This window comes from Dermacentor silvarum, chromosome 10, assembly GCF_013339745.2.
Source record: "Dermacentor silvarum isolate Dsil-2018 chromosome 10, BIME_Dsil_1.4, whole genome shotgun sequence".
In the NCBI taxonomy this organism is placed as follows: Eukaryota; Metazoa; Arthropoda; class Arachnida; order Ixodida; family Ixodidae; genus Dermacentor; species Dermacentor silvarum.
The window spans coordinates 153058791-153073282 of NC_051163.1; the positions used below are offsets into that span (position 1 = coordinate 153058791).

Consider the following 14492-nt stretch of genomic DNA (forward strand, 5'->3'; position numbering starts at 1 on the left):
AAAGTGCAGAACACATACATTAGAAGAACTTTCTGTGGGCCTAGTTGGTGCATACATGATAAACTTTTCATAAAGTGCCTGTCCTGTGTTTGACCTCCCTTTTGTGCCTTGTCTCTTGTTTGCGCTCTAAAAAGTCTATCCAGAACACATACAGTTTTCTAATTGTCTACTGTAGAGGAAACCCTTTTGGATGGTGCAGACTGCATTTTATAATGGGGGCCTCAAATTTGACAGGCTTGATGCCATGAAGTAGCGTACGAGGGTTTATTGGCCAGTTGCCTGGCTCTTAAGTTCATGTAGTTATGTGGCTCCTGCAATTAAACGGATGTTGCACTTCTGCCACGTTGGCTGCAAATGATGCTGGATAACACTACTAGGGCTAATCCTGTACGCATACGCAAATACCCAAGAAAATGACTGGAGGGATGGCTGCTGCAGCAGCTTAATTGGCAGCAGAGTGCCAAACGTAAGGCGGAACATGTAGGTTTAGCTCCCACCTGCCCTCAGTATACAGCCTTTCCTTTCACCTTTTTCTTTCATATGAAATACAATAGGTTACTACAGCTGCCAGGTAACTGCTCTTTTCCTCAACATGTTCATGTTACGGAGGTGTAATGCGCACAGCTGCATTGAAAGTGCACGCTCAGGTTGTGAAATGCGATGTCAAAGTGGTCATCAGATTGTATACACGAATACCCAAGAATGCGGACAGGAGGGTGGCATCGCTGTAGCTTAAGTGGTAAAGCACCGCATGCGTAATGCACAAGATGCGGGTGTGGCTCCCGTCTGTGGCAAGTTGTCTTTTCGTCCACATCTTATTGTTGTAGCTTAAGCATGAAGAACAGAACTGGGGGCCAACTGATCAACTGCACACGGCGCTCTATGGCGTCATGTTGCTGGGCGTATAAGCACTCTGCCTGTACTGGCCTGGAGAGTGTGAATTAGGATCAAGCTACTTTATCAACGTAAGGTGTTTATGCAATGCAAAAGATTTCTAAGCAGTGTAGCGTGGAAGCGGATGGAGGCCAGGTGACGACAGTGAATCCTGAGTCATCGAGAAGGCAAGAGCACATTAAGTGCCTATTCACCCTGTTTTAGCCCAAGTTATGTTGACGATAGGCACAATTGACGAGTTCAACACCAAGGTCCACATGTTTGACCTGTACTTGGAGGATTTTGATAATTTTTGTCAGCATGAACAACATAATTCAGGCAAAAAAACTCTCAGTATTCTTGAATGTAATCAGGGCTGTGGCATATCAAGTTCTGAAAATTTTGCTGGTACCAGCACTTCCTTGGAGGAAGACTTTTGAAGAAGTCAAGGTTCCTTTAAATGACCATTACAGTCCTCCGGTATAAGTCACAGTTGAGAGGTGCAAGTTTAATCGCAAGGTGCGCTTTGAGCATGAACGTGTAGAAAACTGTATTGTCGAGATAAAGCACTTGGCTAAAAAATGCAATTTCATGGACTCCTTGCAGGAAGCTGTGTGTGGCTGTGTGATAGGCTTGTGGCAGTAATCCGTAGTGAAGACATTCAAGGGGTCCTTTCCGCGAAAAAACGCTTAGCCTTTGACAGTGTTTGCAAAATTGCACCACCTATGTAAGGTAAGGAGCTGCATCATTCGCCTAAAGCCATGTAGGCTACAGCAGTCCGATTTCTTGAGCCACAGATGACATTCCAGGAAATGGTGGCTGCATAAGGTGACTCGAATGCATGGCTCTAGCATTTGCAAGGCCAGGATGGCCATAGGTTCTAACTGACCGCGTGAGATTGATACACACGTACACAAGATATCGCAGCATCCTGCACGTCTTGGTTTGCTTCCCTCCTTTTCATGTAGCTTGCTCTGATGGAATCTATAATGATGCGGGACTCGACAAAAGTTGCAGCTCCCACAGTCTAGGCTTCTCCCCGTCGTTACTTTCGCTTTGTAGTTGTCGACAACGCTTTCATGGTGCAAGCGCGGGAGCATGCTAAGGTTGACATTCCACCTATCTCATTGCGGGGGCCAAGCTTGCGTTCACAGACCCATGTTATGGAGTGAATATGCTATGAGTATGACAAGCTTGATGAGAACTGTAGCATGGCGCATGCAGCTCACAAACCTTGTACGTGCGTCCTGCAATTGCCCACACGTCTATCCTTCACAATGGTGGCATAAACTCAATGTGTGAACAGGGTTGGCAACATTATGCGAAAGGTCTAAAACAAAATGAGGTCTTAGCATGCACTGTCAGCAAAGCCAATTAAACAGCATTTTCAATAACACCCTTTTTTTTCAGCCAGGTTAATCATTCCAACGAATTTTTAGCAGGCAATGGGCGACAAGTCAATTTCTTGCCGCTCCTTAGTGGTGCATCATTCAGTTAACATCTCATAGAAACGTACCTGAACACTCCCAGAATTTAAAGCGGAGTTCCAGAACCTGGAAGATGTCAGCAAGACCGCAAGTTAGAAAGGGTAGAAACTCTAGGCAAGAGAGTTGGCCTATTTCTGTGCTCCGACGATGGCGGTCAGTAGCCGAGCTAACAGGAGTGATGCTATAGTGGACGGCAGATGTTCTTTGCAGAACGGAATATCGGCGGAGTTAACAATAAAGAAATTTTTCATAGAGCCCCAGTCAGCAAACAGGTATCCACAAGAGAACTTCATCACCTGGGCCGAACAAAGCCACGCGACGCGTCGTATCAGAATGAACTTGTCCTGAATGGTAGCGGTGTTGGCGCGGCAAATTTCATGGCAGTGGGTGATACAGGCAGCAAACTCTTCTGGAAAGGATGCGAATGGAACAGTGGGTGCCGAAAGGAAGGTATAGTCTTTTTCAGGACAAAAAACGGTTCACGGCCGTACATGAGGAAAAAGGGGCTGTAAGTACAGTATAGACCACTTATAACGTAACCGCTTATAGTGCAGGACCGGATATAGTACGGTCTTTTGAGACTCCCGTTAATTTTCCCATAGAACTGCATGTATACGCGTACCGCTTACAGTGCAGCCGCGCAAGACGAAATACCGGTTATAATGCGGCTTCTGCGGGAAAATCTCGCCGACAAGGGCGGCAGCGAGCGCACGCTTCTCAACAAGGTGCGCCTACCGATGGGAGAGGAGATCAACGAGGGTGATGCGGAGGAGGCGCATGAGACGCGGAGCAAACGAACGGGGGAAAAATGCACGCGTAGGTTGTCTAGGCGACAGGAGAAACCTTTTGCTCGGCTGCTTATCAGCGGTGCGTTTTGCACTGAACGCAGCTTCAGTTTCTGTGCACCCGTCGCGATGCGTGTCGCGAAGTGCAGATATCGCGTGAGCGACGCTGTTAATTTAAGCAGTGTTCCGCAAATTTAGTTTGGAGCTGCAGTAAAACCTCATTAACTCAGAAAATCGGTTAATTCGGACAACTTTCGGAGCTCGGTGAGCGAGGAGCGCCGCAAATGTGCGATGCAAAAGAACAAGAACGGCGCTAGCGTCCAACCGAAACGAAGCGGCGGAGTCCGCATCGCCACAGCCATCAGTTGAAATCGTACATGAATGACAGCAACGCCGGAACGCTTCGAGCCTATTTGTGTCTTTAAAGTCTGTATTCTTGCGTTTACCGTCGCGTGCTTTCGTAACTGCGTAGTCGTCATCCACGATCGCGTCGATAGCGACCGCGGTTTTCTCCGCAGCGGTTGTGGCGAACAGTTTCGTTTTTACACAGTACGCGCGTCGGCCGCGTGCCTCAAAACTGCGTAGTCGCCATCGATGATCGCATAGATAGCGACCGTGGTTTCGACTGCAGTTGTTGCAGCGAATGGTAGTTCAGACTCGGTGCATGCGTAGGGCGCGGCCTTCAGCACTGCCAATTTGTCGCCGTACATAATCGCGTCGATAGCGGTCACGGTTTTTTCCGCACCAGTTGTGGCAAACAGTTGTTTCGTTTTGACTCGGTGCAAAGCTGTCGAGCTTGAAGAGCACCGGCTACATCGTGATTATGTTTTCGCCAGCTCAATGGTGAAAACGTAATCACGATGTGCGCGCGATAGTACAAAGCGTGTCTACATGCTTGGTCTACACATTCTGCATACGTGCAGGGCTTGAAAATCGTTGTTTTGGTTATAGTGCGGTGCCGCTTATAGTGCAGATGTTCGCGACTCCGGCGACTTACGTTATAAGTGGTCTACACTGTAGTTATTTATGCATTGGATGCCAGTGTTATAAGCAAACATGACGAAAGAAAGAATGGTGCCCCGGTTTGTGTGACTGGGTTGCACATACATAGAGATCATGTTGGACGACGCTCTATGAAAATGCTCAGTAGGACAATTTGTGGATGATACGCTGATGTGGTCTTATGGATGGTGTTAGAGGAAGAACATAAGAAAGGGACGTCTTGCCACGGTCACTCAGGAGAACATGAAGTGTGTTGTGACGCAAAACGATAATGTACAGGAAGAACTCTGCAACATCGGAAGCAGCCCCAGAGAAAAGTCGTAGCGTAGCGAGTTAGACTGTCCACGGTGGTAACAATCCAGTTGTGATGGGCAGATGTGAGTGCGAGGGGGCCGTACAAGCCTATGCCTACAAATTTGAAAGGGGCGACTGGGCACGGCACCGGTTATGAAGGGCCGGCGGGCAGGTATATCAAACGTTTTTGGTATAGGCATGACACGCAGGAGCCAACATACTTGGCAACACAGGTGGAGAGGCTAGGTCAGAAACAGCGAGTCTTGATGCAGTCGTAGGTTTTGTTGAAACCTAAGCGGCCAGCGATGTCATCATGAAAAGCTTCTGAAACTTGAAGTCGAAGTGAGCGGCGAAGGATGACCGGGACCCATGAGTTACCGGCAGGATGATAAACTTGGCGTGAGAGCCATCTGTTTCCATGCGATGAGTGGCCAAAGTAGTCTGACCCAAGCGACGTGAAGAAACGTCACAGCAAATTTCGTGTTTCTATAAAATGGTAAAGCATTGGTGTGGGCTGAATTGAGATCGGGACTCAAAGTGGCCTTGAGAGCACTGGAAGGATCTCCTACTAGCGGGCAATGTGTGAAGGGCGAGGCAAGTGAAAGAGTGACGGCACATAGCGGTGCTTCATTGGTAAGGGTGGCAAAATGGACCCTTTCAACAGTAGTAGAGGCTCTGGAGTCGTGTTGAAGGCGGTGAGACTGGCAGGCAGGAGGCGATGGCGATTCCATGAGAAATGCCGTGCTGAAAAGGAATAAACACTGCGACACCGTAGAAAATGTCTCTGGACTTAATGGTAAGAATACATCCTTGGCCTAGTGGGAGAACAAAATCCACAGCTTCAACGAAGCGGGGGTGCAAGAAATCGGAAGCAATAGAGAGCTCGGTGTCCGTAATGTGAATTACTCGTTCACACAGTATGAAACGAGAGCAGAAGCAGCTGACGGGAAGTCCCAGCCTAATATAACCTGATGAGGGCATGATGAAAGCACAGCAAGCTGTATATGATGACGAATGCCGTCGATGAGGACGCGAGGGTAAATCTGAACGTCATTGGTGTCACATAACACTGGACCAATTCAATTAATTTCCCCATCACATCAATACATGATAGCCGAGGAGCCCCTGGTAAAATCTATTTGACAAAGCCAAAGACAAATGTGGCAGTGGCTCAAGAGTGACCGTGGTTCAAGAGTGACCGGAGTTCCAGAGGAAGCTCCAGAGGGACTGGAAGTGCAAGAGGACGTGGGAATCAAGGCAGCCTCCACCACTTATGAGTCGTCGGACGATGCGATGCATTTATTCCGGAGTAACTGTGCGAGACAGCCGAAGCACACAGCAAGCCAAAAGATCACGATGAGTAGTGCATACAGATGATGACGTGCACAAATAGCACTCACAATATCAATGATGATACCGACTGCTTGTCTTCTCTCCCATTTTGTCCTTACTACCTTTCTTACGATCTCTACCTTCATTATGAGCAAAAACCAACTTTCCCAACTTGTTGTACTACTGGAACAGCTATTGCTATTAACAGTGGGACTGGGTTCCCACTTTGGTGGCCACTCCATAATTTTTCCTAATAGGGTGAGCTACAAACTTAAGTCAACCTGTGGAACCAGAACTGATGCTCACCTGTATGCATCCTGCTGTGCCGCACCAGGTTGCACCGCTGGCTGAAAGCCTTGGAACAATGTTCACACCGGTACGGCCGCTCGCCCGTGTGTGTCCGCATGTGGCGTTCCACGAGGCTACTGGCACCCGCTGTGTAGGAGCACAGGCTGCACCCGAACCGCCGGGACACCATCTGCGGCAGCAGGTGCAGCTTGCCAGAGTCGGCCACAATCATGTCCCGACGACTTCCTGCAACAAGCAGAGATAAAGGAACACTAAGGCTAGACCTGCTTTAGACTAGTGATACTATAATTCAAAACTGCATTTGTGTTATTTGGGAACAGAAAGGTCGAATAAAGGAATGCGTTTCTGGAAAAGTTGATTCGCATGTAGGGAATCAATAATAGTACAAAGTAAAACAATCATGCAGACAGTTGTGATTTGCCCATGCATTGTTGATAAACTGTGTGCTTATTCGGTTGGCTGTTCTCGCACTGCCGTATTAATGCACTAGCAAAAGACTGTATCATTTTGTGCTGTCTTCCCTAAAATTTGATTACTAAAATGAAGGCCAAATTTTCCTGTTTTTATATGACGCCTGAGCAGTTTCAGAGTCGGAATCAGTACGACATCGTGGATGTGTCAGTTTTCTATATTTTGGCAGTCTTCAATAGGGAAAAGTGGCAAAATTTTAAAATTTGGAACCCCCATTTGGTTTCAACTGTAATGAGATTCTTCTTTAATCAATAAATACACTTGACTCACTCTTACAAGGCACTGTAAAAATTCATGACAAGTTCATTACAAGAATTTTCAAATAGTTGTTAATACCAGCCTCTTTCTTTTTTCTGGTCACCTTTATTCCGGCACAATAAGCCTTTGTTAACAGTAAGGCTGAGCTATATTGTATTTCAAAAGTGTAGTCTACTATGCTAGGTAAACATCTCGTTGAGCTGTTGAAATAAGTGGCAAGTGTCACTTGCAATGTCAGCAAACTGCGGCTTCTAGCTTAATAGATTCATGCAATTTTCTGTCCAGCTTCAACTTTGTTTTGTTGAATTTCTGTGTTGCATTACTGACTTCCCACGATATGCACCACAACCATCTTAGCGTGTCAAAAAAGAAAAAAACTTGGCTTGTAGGCAGTAAAGAAAAACGTTGAGGTTGAAGATTTATCTTTCTTTTCAAACAAGATCCTGGGAAATTAATTTTCTGCCCTTACCAATTACCAAAATTAAATTGAGCACTTTCTGTTCCAAAAGCACCCAAACTGCTGTGAAGGGTCAGTGTTTATAAAGTAGCACCAGCTTTTGCATGGCTGGAGTGAAAAAGGATGAACATGAACAAATAGATGTATTAATTACCAAAAAGCATCACACTGTGCAATACCGACACACTACAACATCTCGAATATAAATGGGGTTGCAAATCTAGGACCAAATGAAATAAATTTTAAACAAAAATACTGAGAGAAGCATGGGATTGCGAAACAACAAAAGCATAACACCAGTGTTCCTATAACTGGTGCAAATTAGTTTGAACCAGAAATTAGTCACAAAGCTGGCTGGTTACAAGTAAGTACACCTAAAACACTAGACAATGTAGCAATGAAAGATGATGCTTGTTTCTAAGCTGTGAGGCAAATAACAAAACAGTTGCAGTGCCTCTAAAAAAAACTAGGGGGGAGGGCACCGAGGATTTTCTCTTTGGTCAAAAAAAAAAAAAGATTTGCATAAAAGTACAAATAGCTGAACTGAACAAGTTCAGCGATTTGTTAAAAAAAATTCAAAGCATGCACACACAAAGGAACTTCTGTAAATGTGTCTACTTTTTCACTGCTCAAAACAATTTCACCACAGCTTCCAAACAAAAACCAAGATAAAACAGATCCTCACGAGTTTTCACTATGATCTGAGAACATAGATTGTTCAGAACTCGAGCGTTATCAATAATTATGAAATGCTGCAATAATAAGTCCTACTTCCTGCTAGTTTGAATGTAATTCCATATAAGAGTACAGTAGGCTGAACAGCATTGCAAGTGTAGTGGTTAGCACACAAGCCAGCTCCAAAGAGTCCAATTCTAACATACCACTTTAGCACTCTAAAAATATGTAACACTAAATAAGTTTTTATGTGTCAGAACAACGACATCAACTCTGAAGGGGAACGGAAGGCTGGTGCACGGCAGCCTGCAACAGTTCTCTGGTTATTAGCAGCATTTCACAAGCAAGATGGTTTCAAAAAATAACTTCACTCTATGAACACTTTGCACTCGCATATTCTGTCGCATTAAAAGAGGTATGTCATGTGTAGAGATCAGATGTTTAAGCACTGAAAACTGCTGTTTTAGGTGCCTGTAACAGGCACTACAACTGCCATTTCAGGCATATACAGGCACCAATAACCGTCTTTTAGGCATGTATAGGCTCAATTAAAAAGAAATTCCCTGTGCATCTGTGAATAAATTATGATTCTCAAAGAACACAGCCCACTAAACCCGTGTTTTGTAAAATTCGTTTCATTTTCTCAACGAAACGGAATGAGACAGGTTGCATAGGTCACAAGGCTGATCTGAAATCTAGTGTGATTAGATGCCACGGTAAAATTTGAGAAAGCAGCAACAAACAAGCACCATTCCAAGATTTCTGGGTTTCATGCTGTGCCTATTTTCACTGAGTATTGATGACAATTTGTAAGGTTTCTTGGCACAAGGGCCAAGTCTGACCAAAGAGCGCCACGACTAATCTATATATTTTGCAGTGAATTCACTGACTATTAGCTTGTGTCCAAGAGAAAAGGAATGCTCAACATCTACCGTACTTAGCTTGAGAAAAAGCTATGGGCCACACAATGAGCATTGGAACAGAAAACGAAAAATGTAACATTAGGAAGCAGGAAGACCGCAGTACGGGCCAGAGAGCCGAATGCAGCTAGCTGATATTCTACTTGAGTTTACAATAAATAGGTTGAGTTGTGCAGGGCATGTAATGTGTGACGATGACCGATGGTCTGTTTAGAGTAATGGAATAGGTTCCAGGAGAAGAGAAGCATTGTCATGGGCAGCAGACACTTTTGTGGCCCGATGAGGTGAGGAAACTTGCAGGTACAAGATGTAGTTGGCAGACGTAAGGCAGCAGAGTTATGAGGAAAACAGAACATACGCCGGCCAAGGTGAACAAATTATTAAAAAACTTCACATTACAAAGTTCACATGGGAGCCTTGTTCACAATGAAGAAGAAACAGGAAGGGCACGAGTTTACTGTGAATGAGCACATAACGTAAGGTACAAGCATAAAGAGCTCAATCCTATATAAGTCCTTCCTGCTTATTGTTCATTGTGAGCAAGGCTCAAGTATTTAATAATTTCGTAACACAGGTTGGCATGTGTTCTGTTTTCTTCACGGTTCTTCTTGAACAGATGAAGGTTTGTCAGACTCTTGACTTTGAGGCAGGGGTAACTGACGATCCCTAGGTGAGGCCTTCATCCTGCAAAGTACATAAATAGGCTAATGATGATAGTGACACGTAAGGTTGGTGTTGGAACAAGCCATCGCTACGAGCCCTAAAAATCGCCAGGCTATAGCGAATCTTTGACTTCCTAAACTCAATTCCGGCAAACAGAGATTATGAGGTCCCTGATTGCTAGATATGTTTAGATAATCCCAAATGGTTGTGAAAAACTCGAGTCCTTCTGGAAAACATTTGAGAAAATGCCAACCCTGCTGAGATAATTCCTGGAAGCTCCTTAACCATGCTAAAGGGAGGCTCCCCCGTAATTCGAAGACAGCAACAGACAGACGCTGCCTACAGCGCCATTCATTTGCAAGCAGGGGACGCAATACATATCCAGTTACCAAGCCCTCCGCAAGGCGGCTTTTACTGACTGTGCCACTACTCTCAGTGCATTATCTTTTCAGCAAAAAGAGAAGTTTTAGAATAACTGGAGAGGTTAGCTTGTCTTAAGGCTTTGCATGCTACTTCAGGTGAGATGAGGAAGCATGAAATAAGGGGAGTGCGATAAAAACAAAGTGCGTGCACACACACACACACACACACGCACATGTCCACACAAGAATGTGCGGAGATTACAAAAATGGTAGGCAGTGCAGAAGGAAAAATGAAAACCAGCTAGTATCTTGTAATCTATAAATCACAATTGACCCGAGTGAAGTATTTGGTCAAAGCGAACAAATTATATGCACGAAACAAAAAAACAAAATATAAACAACAGCAGTGCAAGAAGAGGACGTCGAGCTCAAGGGGAAGAAGTACTGTTTTGAGAAAACGCGACAGTGTTGTTCAGGAGAGGTTTCCATATTAAACCTCGGCGACGGCCCTGATGCAATCTTGTTCCAAATGGAACAAGATTGCATCCTGAGCTCAACGTCCTCTTCTTCCATCACCATATACATGAGCAAAAGGAACGTAGCTAATTCTAAAGCAGCAGTGCATGACGCATTGAAATATCAGTGGTGCGGTGACCACAGCCTATTCTTGCTGGCCCCACAAGTGGCGCAGCCTGTAAAAGATATCCAAGTTCCTTTAGAGAAGCGCTGAAACATTGCACAGTGTACTCTGGCAACAATGCTACATGTAGACACTCTGTTGATCTTTTTTTATATATCTAGGAATTTCACTAAGCGCTTGGAAAGCGACAATTAAGTTTCAAGTTCCATTCCTACAGGAACGTCTCGCACATGTTTATTTCTTGACGTGGTCACCTTGGCACCCAAAACGCCAATCTATTGCTGTCTACAGCTGGCACGATGAAATGTCACAACACTGATCTCCATGACAGACATTTTCGGCACTCAATCTCTTCCCTTCATAAATGCCCGAGCTGGATTGAACTCACATTATCATCGCAACAATGTGCAGCACAGCTCACTCTATGAGACAGAGTTGTCTTACAAGTAATGTGTAATCACGTATGAATAAGCGCACCTGATAAAGAGTGACTGAAAAAAGTTGTACTCTGACTTAGCATAACAAATTAACAACCAAAAGGGTATAGATGTTTTGCCAGCTATGCAAGTTGCTTCTTCAGTATGCACTGACACAAATGAGGGGAGGTCCCAGTTTACTTATCACACATGTTCTTGTAAACGTCCGGCAGGGGACCCCGGTTGGTGTTGCACGCCGATGCGTCATGACTGATGAACCAGAATTCAAGGAGCTTTTTTTTCCCACAATTTTGCTCTTGGGCCAGCGTCGTAGCAATGTCAAGGTCGAAACTATGCCTTGTCGTCCAGCAGTGTTCGACAAGTTTAATCTTAGAACGCGTTGCATGGGTGGCCTCGGCAACGTCTCCTTTGTGTTCTTTCAATCTCGTTGCCCCTTTTCTGCCCATTTCGCCAATGTAAGCTGCGTCAATCCCCACATCGGACTTTATAGATGACCCCGCTTGGATTGTCCACAGAGGTGCGGTCTTTCAGTTTCGTGAACACATTCCCCAATGTATAATGGGGTTTAAAAACGGTTTGTATGCCCAGCGGACGCAAAGCTCCCCCAACAGTGTCTGGCACACACTAGACATAGAGAATAGATACAATAGATGCTGCCCTCACTCATGACTTACTCCCCCTTCACCTCCACATTCGCTTCAGGGTTTCGTGAATAAACGTCTTGGGATAATGGCATTGTTTTAATGCATCAAGCACACTGCATTACAATGTGATAAAGAAGTTCTCACAACGGAGCGTTTGTGTTTGGTCGGGTGATGTGAGACAAAGGATAAAAATGTTCAGTCTGCTTACGGTACACTGTCGTTTCCACACTGCCGTTATCGGCCCGACGTGCAAGCACATCCAGAAAAGGTGAGATATTATCTCTCTCGGTTTCGTTCGTGAAGTGAATGGCATTGTGTACGCTGTACAGCGCCACGTGGAAGGCAAACAGGTTTGCCCTTTTCAATATTACAAAGGTGTCATCCAGGTACCTACAATACATTTTCACTGAAAAGGTAGCAAGTTCAGCACCTGTGTTTTAACATGCTCCATCACTAAGTTTGCCACAGTAACGTAAACGGGACTTCCCATAGGGCACTCTTCAATTTCATGATAAATCGTGTTGTCGAAACTGAAGTAGGTTTGGTTCAAGCAAAACTGCAACAAAATTATGATTTCCTCCACAACAAGGACATACGACTTTCTAAATTACAATCTTCTCTCAAACGCGCCTCTACCACATCAATGGACAGGCAGATATAGACGTTTGTAAACAAGGAAATAACATCAGAAGGCACCATCTCATCGTCATCATCAAGTTGCTGTGTACAGACATCAGTTGCAATTTGTTAAGTCAGAGTAAAACTTTTTTCAATCGTGAATTCACCCGGCTTTTGGAATATTTTTGCATCTCATAAAGAGTGAAGGAAACAAGATGAACATGACGATGCAGCAGACAGGGGGACACTAAACTCCCAACTGATTAATTTCATGACACCGGAGAAAGCCTATGTACTCAGTGCAAACAACAACACATGCATACACATGCAACTGTGTTGTTGTTGCCAGCAAGCCAAGAAACGTCAATTATTTCCATGATAAAGCTACAGACAGCGAGCTAACGCACATCTGTTCAAATCTTGCCTTAACTTCAGCTTCTTTTATTTCACGTGTCAGGTGATTATGATGAAGTCATATAAGCGCACATCTGTTGAAGTCGCGGCTGCAGCCACAGCTTTTGCAGGGGGTTCATGAATTTCCAGTTGCAAATTCATATTGTTACGGTCGGTGCTTGGACGATGGCGATATAAACGTTATGGAACACGACAACTCACCCAAACTGCCACCAATGTGTAATGAGCGTAAGAAACGTGAATTCGCACACTCAAGAGATAGCAGCAGATCACAAGCGCACGAGTGTCTTCATTAAATGTTTTATCCACTGAAACATTAGAAAAATTAGAAAGAAATTAAAGAAAAAAGAACAGCCAATAACAAACACCATGGTGACCATGACCGAGTTGCTTTAAAGCATCTCCAACCCTGTACAGCATGACTCAGTATACATGACTTACAGCGAACGGAAATCAGTGGCAGATTCAAGCTGTCAGCGATATATTGCGGCTAAATCATTTTTAGTGACCGATAGTGGGTCAACGGACGGTTCTACTTCGCTATAACAGCCAGCGATCGAAGTTGAGCGCTCAAAACGTTCACTAGTAACCATCGGCAGATAGTACTGGCATTGCAAAGTAGCAGTACGCGGTGCGCTTGGTTACAACCAAGTTTCTGATGCACAATGTGATGCAGTTCAGCGCCCACTATTAAAACGGCGATATGAGCCTGCAGTGCGACATTTCCACACATAGTACTTGACATGAGCATGGCTCAGAACTTTCAAAACCATCTCTACAGTGAAACGAAGCTATTAATAATCTGACATGCCCGCGCGCAAGAGAGTTCAAAAGTTGTTTCAACTGGTTGAAAGTTTTTGAACTTACTTTGGAAGTTCCCGATGCGTTACTTACGGCCTTTTCAACGCTCCGATCGATTGGAGCAGCGCTTCACCTTGTCATCTCCACATGTACCGCTTGCTAGCTGTAACGTAAGTTGTTTTCAATGATTCTGCGTGTCGACGCTGCAGTTTAGCTTTATCACGAAGCTAATTTAAACTTTCAAAGCGCGCAGCGCAAGCCCAGGCGCAATCACTCCTGGGGGCGGCCATCGCGTGATGCCGATGTCTTTTGGAGATAACGAAAATGCCTGGTTTCAGTTTCTGCTCTTAGATATACGGTTCTCGGAATGATGGAGACTACGGGACATAGGATGGAAAGGAGAGGAGCGTAATTCCAAGAACTATTCTACGTCTAGCTTGTGGTAATTTAACAAGTAAGGAAGCGACATGCAAGCTCGGAGAAACATAGAGCGCTACGAGACACGAAGAAGGTCCTATCACATAGCATCTGATCCTTGTTATAAGAAAGCATCATATCTGTGCTTATAATACTGCCACAAATTTCTGATGTTCATCATTTGGTACGCGGCTTCGGGATTGATGCGGTCCATTGTTACAACGATGGTATTCTAGCAACCGTAGTCTCATATATACTTGCAACAGCGGGGCAGCTAGTCTACTGTTCCTGAGCCCAAGTGCTTAAGTCTTCGATACTGAAGGCGCTCCTTTTAAAAGGACCCTGAAACGATTTTGATCGTCTCTTTAAGACAAGCCTAGTGTGCCTCGATGCGCGCGATATATCCCTGTAAGGTGATGTCACTCTTTGAAGGGGTCTCGATGCCGCCAAGACCGGTTCTCGGTTGGCGCCGTCGCCATTCTCTTGCTAAATTCTCGCGTCGACCCTACCGCCAGAAACGCATCGCGGCATTCATCACGCGGTCTTTCTACAGAATGCCAGGGTGTTTCGTTCCCCATTGCACTAACAACGCTAAAAATGGCTGAATAGTATTTTTGTTTCCTAGAGACCTGA

General features: G+C 44.9%; 1 long non-coding RNA gene across 4 annotated transcripts in view; it reads right to left on the reverse strand.

Annotated features, from left to right (window-relative positions):
- The window catches only part of LOC119431087 (uncharacterized), a 28374-nt gene extending 14658 nt beyond the window's left edge, over nt 1–13716 (reverse strand). Inside the window, exons 1-2 of one of the 4 annotated variants that reach the window (XR_007463827.1) lie at nt 13536–13716; nt 6080–6307 (exon numbers count right to left, since the gene is read on the reverse strand). This is a non-coding gene — a long non-coding RNA (uncharacterized LOC119431087). Of the gene's footprint in view, nt 1–6079; nt 12760–13508 lie in introns of those variants that run through there. The other 3 variants (XR_007463825.1, XR_007463826.1, XR_007463824.1) reach the window with 3 other exon arrangements.
- Between the last annotated feature and the right edge of the window lie 776 nt (nt 13717–14492).